The 9541-nt window shown below is 36.8% G+C and overlaps 1 long non-coding RNA gene across 1 annotated transcript in view; it reads right to left on the bottom strand.

The window, feature by feature from the left end:
• Positions 1–514: 514 nt before the first annotated feature.
• LOC138829018 (uncharacterized) overlaps positions 515–9541 on the bottom strand; it is a 172601-nt gene continuing 163574 nt past the window's right edge. The window contains exons 3-4 of the long non-coding RNA XR_011372465.1: positions 4965–5079; positions 515–585 (exon numbers count right to left, since the gene is read on the bottom strand). This is a non-coding gene — a long non-coding RNA (uncharacterized lncRNA). The remainder of the gene's footprint in view (positions 586–4964; positions 5080–9541) is intronic.

The following is a 9541-nucleotide window of genomic DNA, read 5'->3' as shown; positions in this document are numbered from 1 at the left end:
TAATATGAAGCCTCGCAGAATTGTTGTAAGGGCAAAGTCACTGAGATGGAAACACTTGCTAAGAGTTCCCTAGCATAGCAATAGGTGTTTATGTTTTTAATAAAGAAAAGCTTAGTCTGTTGTGTACTGAAGAGAACACATCTATAGAGTGAAAGCATATTGAAATGGAACAAAGTCTGATGTATTAAAATTTTGAAGTCTGACTAAAAGCAGGATTTTTAGTGAGGGCTGTGATAAGGAGTGGATTACTGTAGCTTAAGACAGAAAGAAACATCAAGGGTTATATTTTGAGGAGAGAGGATGTCAGAAATCTGAATCTGTAAACCTGACAGTGATTTCTACTAAAGGAGTGATGGGTCTTTACTCATTCCATCTGGAGTAAAAAGATTGATGCTAATGGAGATTATGGAGTAGTAAAATATGATAAGATACTTTGAGTTCCTCATGGTTAGCAGTGTTAACGTGTTTTACAAAGAACACATGATGAACAGTATGGGGTACATACCTGTAGTTTCAGCACTTAGGAGGTTAAGGAAAGAGGATCATGATCTCTAGGACATTCTAGGCTGGTTGTAATTATCCTGTCTGAAAAATATATACACAAAGAAAAGAGCACATATTGTGAATGTTTGTTGCTTCCGTGTGGATTTATATCATTATTGTTAAGCACACACAGAACAATTTTTATGTAAGCTGAATGAAATGAATGTGGCCCAGGTTTCTCTCTGTTGTGGGTTCTGCCAGGCATTCTTGGTCCTTTCCAGAGAGATGAGCATTTGTGATTTTGCAGCTCTATGCTTTCCCCAGTATTCTGCTTCCTCTCAGGTGACTGTGGGCAGCAGCCAATCATTTTATGCCAAGAGCTCCACAGGATAATGAGACATATATTCAAGTGGGGGAGAGGGATAGATCTATGAAAATTAAAATGCAATAAATAAAGTGTGCTAAGGCTTTAAGGACTTAAAAGGACCATGAGCTCTAGCTCCCTGAAATCTGATCATTCAGGGTGCATGCAGGCTGCAACTTCTGATGTATTCTTGGCCTGTTTTCCAGTGTAACACATGGCTGATACAATATGTATCTTGAAGATACATAACCATATAGAATCCAAAGGAGTTGTATGTGATTTAATTGTTGGATTTAACTGTCCAATATTCAGCAGAAAAGAAAGATGGCAATCTTCCTTCTCCAGAAATTTTATGAGGTCCTTGTCTGAGCAGTCCTGGTTCATACCTGTTTTCCCAATGTATTTATAAATAATGTTGCCTTTAATCAAAACAGAGCATATATTTTAATAATATAATACATTTTTTCCACTTCTACTACCATTTGTGGATATGTTAAAATAAAATTGGAATGGGATCTAAAAAGTGTTTGAATTCCAGACCTTGGACAAATGACTGTGTCTCAAGTTATTATTATGGTTATATGTAAAATATATCTAGATGTAGATGGTACAAAAGTGACCTACAAAGTTAGGTTTGTCTTAATAGTGTCATATGCAATTAATATCAGAAGACTGAGAGACATTGCCGCATGCAGAAAGCTTTGAGACTAAACCTCAGCACTGCAAAAACAATGGCATCATAAAGACTGAAAGGAGGAAATACCTTAATGAATGTAAATGACTTTAATACATATGACCTTGCTAATACAAATTATGATACTTTATCAAGCTATAAATACTTATGCTATAGTCTCTGGTTTAGCTGTCCTAACCAATGTAGAGTAGCAATGTAAAGTAGGGACTAAAGACTAATCAAAAAATAAAACAGAGCATCAAGGACCAAAATTAACCTATAAGGTCAGTATAATGTGTTATAGTTTATGGTTTCAATTTCATCATCTCTAAAATAACATAGCCTGCTTGTATGTTTCCTCTAGTTCGGTCCTTGAAGTCTTTCTCTTGAGAGTGGCTTATATGCTCTATTCCTTCTCTCAGTGGGTAAACACTGATGTGACAGGACACTTTTCACTGGACATTTCCTTATCCTGGTAGATGACATAATGCTTAAGTGTCTGACCTATGACCAGAAAGCTTTCTCATGCTGCTGGACACCCTTGAGCTTTCTGCTGACTTGTGTTAAATTTATTTGCACCAAGCTAGTCAGACCTGGATGAGAGTTCTGACTGACCAGTGTGTCAGTCAGAAGAGAGACAAAGGAGGCCATACAATAAAGCACATGACATAATAGAACTAGTGTGTTACAGATCCTCACAGAGAGGGCAAGGAATATCACCCAGGATAATAGGGAAGGGAGAATTATTTAGGACACATAGGCTCAACCAAGTAGTGATCAAGAGAAAACAAAGGCTTCACTGGGATCTAGTTTGTTGATCAAGATTCCTTTGGAGAGTTCTAGCTATGAAGTTAGAACAAGCAGAAGCAAGCTCCATGGATTCATGCTGTAACAGCAGAATGGTCATTATAATATAACTACTCAGTCCAAGTGGAGCTTGGGAGAAGGGGGGTCAGTGGTGTATATCAGGTAGGTGGTATGTAACTATCCCATAGTAATGTGGTCCCCAAGTAATAACTGTGGAAGGTAAATACCTGGATCAACCATCTTGAGGAACTGGGCTGAGGAAGAGAACTAGAAGCTGTGTCCATTGTGACAAACATTTCCTTCCTATATGAGGACTTCCAGCTTGCATTTTACAAAGATAATGGTGCATTATGAAATTATAAAAATTTGTAACAAGCCTGAATTCTATGTCATCCATGTGCCAACCAGCCCTAGTGCCTTTAGTGATACAGGGAGCCCGGGAAATGCAAGACAGAGCAACAGGATAGAGAAATGGCCTACAGCATGCTAGCAGTGGAGTTATTATCTCTAGCACAAATCCTAATATTTTAGATCAATTACATAAATAATGTTGAAGCGTTATTTTATAAGTGACAATTCAAAAGGATAGCAAAGCCTATTTAGCTCCCTAGCACTATAAAAACAAATCAGTCTTATCTCTCATATTCTAGAGGTCAGAGCACAAAAATCAAAATGTCAAGACACCACATATGTCAAACTCTTTCTAGAGGCTCCATGACTCAATCTTTCCTTATGTTCCCCATTTCGGATGGTACCAGAATATGGTTTATATCCTCTGAAATTCAAGTGGAAAGTTAATTTCCATAATGAAATATTAAAGATCACTAGGCATGACCCTTAGGAGTAATTAGGGCTTTGCTCTCTTGAATGGATTAATCTATTAGTATGATTAATGGAGTCTGGGTCTCCTGCAAAGGCCTGTCTGGCAGGTCATACACCCTGGCTCTCACTACGTGATGACCTGTGGTACCTAGTGATTCTACTGTCACCATATGCATTCCCAAGACCTTGGTTCTTTAATTGTGAACCAGAATAGTCCTTCTTTTACCTAATACATGGCTTTGTGTTGTTTGAATGAACAAAATGAATTAAGACACTTGGCTGGTAAAATTGTATCTGAGCCTCAGGCTCTGAATTAACTCACATGGTCATTTGAATAATACTAGGAAAAAGTTGTAAATAATAGTGCCCGCAAAAAACTTCATTGTGCCATTCAATAATAAGTTCCTTTAGAAGTTTATTTTTACCTGTTATTTTCTGGCATTTGTAAAGAATAAGAGAAATGATTAGGAATAAAATGTCTAGAATTTAACTTATGTTACAAATTAAAGAAAGAGAGGGTAGGCAGTGTTTAGGGTGAAATTTAATGTTGATATCAACTAAGTTATGATGAATAGAACAAACAGTAAATGAGTAATTGCACACTATGCTAAATATACAGTTAGGAAAACACTCTGTGTTACATTTCCTGAATAATCTCATTCATAATAATGAGCCAATTATATTTTATCATGTAACAAACAGAAGTAAATGAAGTACATACAAAGGTCACAATTTTTTATTCCATTTATGTCTCTGGTTTTGTAGTAATGTTTTCTACTAGAAATAAAAATGAATATAAGAATGTTACCAGCTATGAAAGGAAATATTAAGCTTGTTTTCTTTGTACTGGGCTTTGGTAAGTTGTTTCACCTTATATTATTTCCCATGCATTTGTACAAGTTTGATGTTATTGTTACTTTTGTGTTGGCCCTTGGCCTTGAACTCAAGGCTTGGGTGATGTGCCTAAGTTCTTTTTGCTCAAGGATAGCACTCAACCATTTGAGCCACAGCTCATCTTTCAGCATTTTTTCTTTAGTGGTAGTTAATTGGAGATAAGAATCTCATGGACTTTCCTGTTTGGGCTAGCTTTGGCCATTGATTCTCAGATCTCAGCCTCCTGAATAGCTAAGGATTACAGGGCTGAGCCATTGTCACCCATCTCAAATTTTTTTATGGCAAAGTTTTACTATACGTGTTACCAAAAAAATGCTTTTAATGAGGATAAATCCTGCCCATTGAAAATTTTGTGAAATCTTAATCATATTAATTATTGAGCAACAAAAGCCAATCTCAATTAAAATTAAGGATTGAATATGTAGATCAATTCTATCCATTGATTACATAGAAGGAGCTATGTTTTCTTTATCAAGTATCAGAATCTACTCTCAGTACATAAGAGTGTATTGATCCATGTGCTCCTCTCCCAAATAGTACTTTTAAAACATTATCCTAGTTTATTGAGCAGAAGATAGAAACAAAATACTTACTGTGCTTCTAGACAGGTTCTATAAAAATGTTATGAACAGAAAACACAATACCAGTGAATGGCCTGGGTATTGTGTTCATATTCTCTTAGTCCTTGCTTTAGAAACTCAACATCTCATTGTTTCAGCTGGCAAACTGTAAGTTATCCATGGCTCTCAGGGAGTCCTTGCCCAATGTCGCATCCCTATGGAACAATTCACAGGACTTGTCCATTTTATAGTATATTTCTAGGTCAAGCCCCTATTTCAGGACCATTCTTTGGGCTCATGTGGCTACAGAGCATCCTGCAAAATTGTCAGAGGCCTTTGTCACAGAGCTATCACAACTCACCTTCTCTCTAGATACACATGTCTTCTTTCTGCCTTCTCACTCCCACCAGTACTGATTCTAGAACATGTTCCTCAGAAACGTCCTGCTTGCAAATGTCTGTATGAAAATTGGCTTCCTGGGAAAGCAGAATTGATGTTTTGTAACTTAAGACATACTTCTCAATATTCATTAAGAATAATTAATTCTCAATATTAATAAGAGTTTACATATTATAGGAAAAAAATATAGAGAGTTCCTTTAAAAAAAAGGAATAATGCAACAAATATCTAGTCTTTGCCAGGTAAGTTGTACAACTTCAGGAATCCACACAAGTATTTGACCATCTATGAGGGGTTAGTGGAGCCTAGGTATTGTAATGGTCAAACTGAGAAGTTTACGTTCTCTGCATACATAATAGAGAGACATTTATGGATCACCTATGCTGGATAACAGATGTCTCCCTAAGAAAACGGGAGGCATGTAGTCAGGCAAGTGGAATAGAGGTAAAGTTGAGAAGCAAGAGAGGAGACAGCAACCATTTTGGAAGCAAAACTTTTCAAGAATTAAAGTGAAACAGGAAAGATGAACATGGAAGAGATATGTACCAAGCAATGGAGGCAGGAACAACTTTATCAGGTAATGGAGGTCAAAATTAAAGATGGAAGTGGGATAGTGGTTCTTTGGTTGAGTCAGGAAGGAGGATATGATTGTCAGTGGGGTAGAAGAACAGGTGAATAGGTTGTTGTTGAGACTTAACATTAGAAGGTAGAGATTAAGCTTGCTGCAATGCCTGACAGAGATGTCTTCATTCATGGTATAAGTTATTCATTGAATACCACACACACACACACACACACACACACACACACACACACACACACAATTTCACTCCAAAAAGTGATTTAGAGGCTGGTAGCATATGGAGCACAGAATTAAGTTTTGAAGTAACATGAGAAAAAGTGCACTTTCCAATAAATAACTTCAATAGAAAGAATCAATAATGACATGACCTAAGATAAAGTCAAAAGTTAGCTGGAACACTTATCAGAGAAAAACAACATGTGACACCTGAAAGAAGCTACAACAGACACCATTGAAAATGCTGTCTAGTTGGGCTTGGACGAAGTTGTAAGTTGCTTATTTTCTTGAACAGCAGGGATCCTGGAAGCAGTTATCGGCTATAATACTTTCCTTTTGTGGGACACTAAAGCAGACTGCAAGCTGCAATTGTGTAGGCAGACACCTTGACAATAGAGCTGAGGAGCCTGTCAGACTTGGCAAGATGAGAAGCGTGTTAACCCCAGCTTGCTTCTCACCAGTAATAGACAGTCACGCTGGAACTCATTTTAAATATTTCATAGAGTCAAGAATCGCTAAATAGGAAATGCTTTCATTAAATGTTCTGTGATCCCAAAAGTTTTCTCATGTGATGGAACAACCGATAAATAAAATAATTGTCCAAATGAGAAGTTGACATGATGAAAGGTCATGAGTCATCTGGGTCAGACTTTATAGACTACCAACATATACCACAGTCAAGGTCCTAGTTTACCTACTGAATTAGAATCTAGAGCAAGATTTCTTAACCCTGGCTCTATTTATATTTCCCTATATTCTACTGTGGCATAAACCTATGTTTCAGAGGGTCTCAACCCACAAGATCCCAAAACCCTACACACAGCTGTTGTGACAATCAAAATTATCCAATGTCTGGGTAATGTATGTCAGGACATTGCTAAGAACCACTGATTTGGAAGGATGAATACAAGAATTTGTATTCTTAAAAAAAAAAAAACAAATAAGCAAAACACCTGCAAAGTGACACATCATTACACCATCTGGTGAAATACTCCTTAGAGAATAGCTGAGGGAACAGAAATTGGGATGGCCATTGTCAGCTCACCTTTACTTCTCTCAAAAATCTACATCATGGTCCACAGTCGCCAGAGCATAATGATTCCAAAGACTGTTTCACCGAAAAATCTTTTTGCTGAATTAATCACAGCTCTTTAATTAATCAACAGAAGCACTGATGGCCCAGCTAAATAGATCAAACATGTCATTTTCAGAATCATCTTAATTGCCCATTGGCAAAAGCTTAATGATAGTGGTGGCTCAAGTATGGAAGCACTTTCTAGTATTAAAGCCAAATCTGAATTGAGGCAAATGTAGTGGAAAGGGTCCAAAATTTAAAGAGGCATTTCCTGTCAAGAGTATGCAAACTCTTCCTTCTTTTTTCTGTCCCAAGTGCTCCATTTTTCTCCTTATTTTAGCCCAGTAGGCTCCAACAGCAAACTCCCAAGAAAATATTGTCTTGTGACATGCTAAACTTATTTTAACACAAAGAATCTTACAGTTGACAGGAGTATCAACCTTAGAGTAAATGGATATAAATATAGATATATGTAAAGGACATTTGGACTTGGAGGATATTTTATGGGGAAATGGCAGTTGGTGTTCCCCAGGCTACCCAGACTCTAATTTGGGATGTAAAATGGTCAACTTTCCTCATCCTAAACAACTTTCCAGACATAAATGTCTAATTTCCTGGTTAGACCTTCTATCTATCAGATCAAGAAGTCTGTGTTTGAGTCTTAAACTTAAATCTACATCCTGTCTACTGGTAAATGAGGGTAAATAGACAGTCATTCCTCAGAGAGTAAATAGACAGCCATTCCTCTTATTGGTTAAATCTGAGAACTGATGCTATTAGTCCATTTACTTCCTGACCTCTTTGTAGATCAAATTATTTGGCTATTCTTAGCTCTCAGTTTTACTGTGCATTATATTTGCTGCTGTTCTTCTTTATCCTAAATAAAATTCATGCTAATGTTTTTCCTAAAATATGGGAAAGTTCTTCCCTTTGGTATTCTTATCACTTAGATAGCACTTCAGTAAAGCAGGCCCTCTGTAAATCATTATTGAATTTAATAGACCCTTCAAAGAATTTTAGTTATTGTTACAGATTGGTCTGGAATAGCTCCAAGTGATCGTTGGTTCCCAGCTGGTGGTGCTATGGAGCAATACTAGGGCCATGAGATCTATAACTTCATCAACGGATTGCTCTATTGATGCATTCATAACTGTATGACCTATTAGGGGATGGAACAAAATTGGAGTAAGCAGGTGACTACAGAGTGTAGCTTTGGAAAGTGTACCTTCTGACTTAATGGTTCTCTTTTCATCCTACTTCCTGGCAGCCATGGAAAGGAGAAGCTCTTCTATCTTATGTCCGCTCTGCTTTACAATAGACCCAAATAAGGTTGAACGGAAACCTATGAAAGCCTGAGTCAAAATAAACTTTCCTTTATTTAAGTGGTTTCTTTTTATTATCTGACAGCAGCAACATCATCCTGTGTTACACCATTATGCACGTATCACTGATAATTATGTGTGAGATCAGAAGGCCTACGGAATAACCACAATTAAAATGATGATTTTTATCTTCTAAATGGGTTTGGGTTTTGATTTTTTTTTTTTGTCTCCAAAAGTTGCTAAGTATGAGAACAGAAATTCAACCTAAATGTTTCAGTTTCCCCTTTTGGCAAAAGGGGAATAGCAATAATATCTACCTCATAATGTTACTGTGAGAATTAAGTAACATAATCTGTGAGAAGCTATTTGCCTAGTTATTATTCATATAATTTATGAATAAATCCTTGTTCCACATATCTAAGAATATAATAACGTGTTCTTGGTAACAAGGAAGAAGAGAGTTGATGTCTTTTAATAAAGACATAAAAAGTTTTGGTTACTTCACACATTCCCAGGCTTTTCTGGTTTTTGCTAGTGATAGAGATAACAATTGTTCTGGGAAAGACGAGGTTACTGGCAGCCGCTTGCAAGCTATACTTTGCCCCTTCCTTCTAGAGAATGTGGAGAATGGTAAGATGTAGGTCATTAGCAGGCAGAGTCTAAGATCTTAAATAATTTCTTCTTCTAGTCTTTTGCTTTTCTCTATCCAATAAATACATATGTGAGAGGAAAAGAAGAAGTAGGAAAGCATGGGCCTAAGAAACAGTGCCTTTTTTCCTTTCCTGTGGGGAAAGGACATGGATAGAAGGGCATAGACAATCCACATCTGAACAAATGTCTGTCCAGACCCTTACTCATCTCTTCAACTTATATTCCAGCTCCTGTTGTTGAAATAGTGTAGTCAGAATTGCCTGTCTGACATTTGAGTTATTAGGAAACGTTGATGGGCTTTTGCTCACTGTCGCAGACTGACAATTAGCATGATCTAGTGAGGGGAAGAAAACTAAACACGTACATAAAAAGAAGTACTGACTACTTTGAATGTGAAATTGACAGTGATTTAAAAATAAAGGCATCCAAGGAAGAAGAGGAAAGTACTTTGTAACTTGAGCCTCTAGACTGGAAGAATAAGAGTGTTATCAAGAGGGAGACTATTACACTGAATAAAATAAATTTTCAGAGTGAAATACTCAGTTCTTAAAATACTGAGGTATTAGTAAAAGTGTGTGAGATGAAACTATCTGCCAGATATGTTCGTGAATTGGGTTTAAGGGAAAATTCAAAATTATATCATTTAAGAAGTCATTTATAATAGGTAACTGGTAAGCTCCTGAAAATGGATT

Source organism: Dipodomys merriami, unplaced genomic scaffold (assembly GCF_024711535.1).
Source record: "Dipodomys merriami isolate MVZ:Mamm:240054 unplaced genomic scaffold, mDipMer1.0.p SCAF_17, whole genome shotgun sequence".
In the NCBI taxonomy this organism is placed as follows: Eukaryota; Metazoa; Chordata; class Mammalia; order Rodentia; family Heteromyidae; genus Dipodomys; species Dipodomys merriami.
The sequence above is the reverse complement of the archived record's forward strand: the minus strand, read 5'-3'. Positions and strand labels throughout refer to the sequence as shown.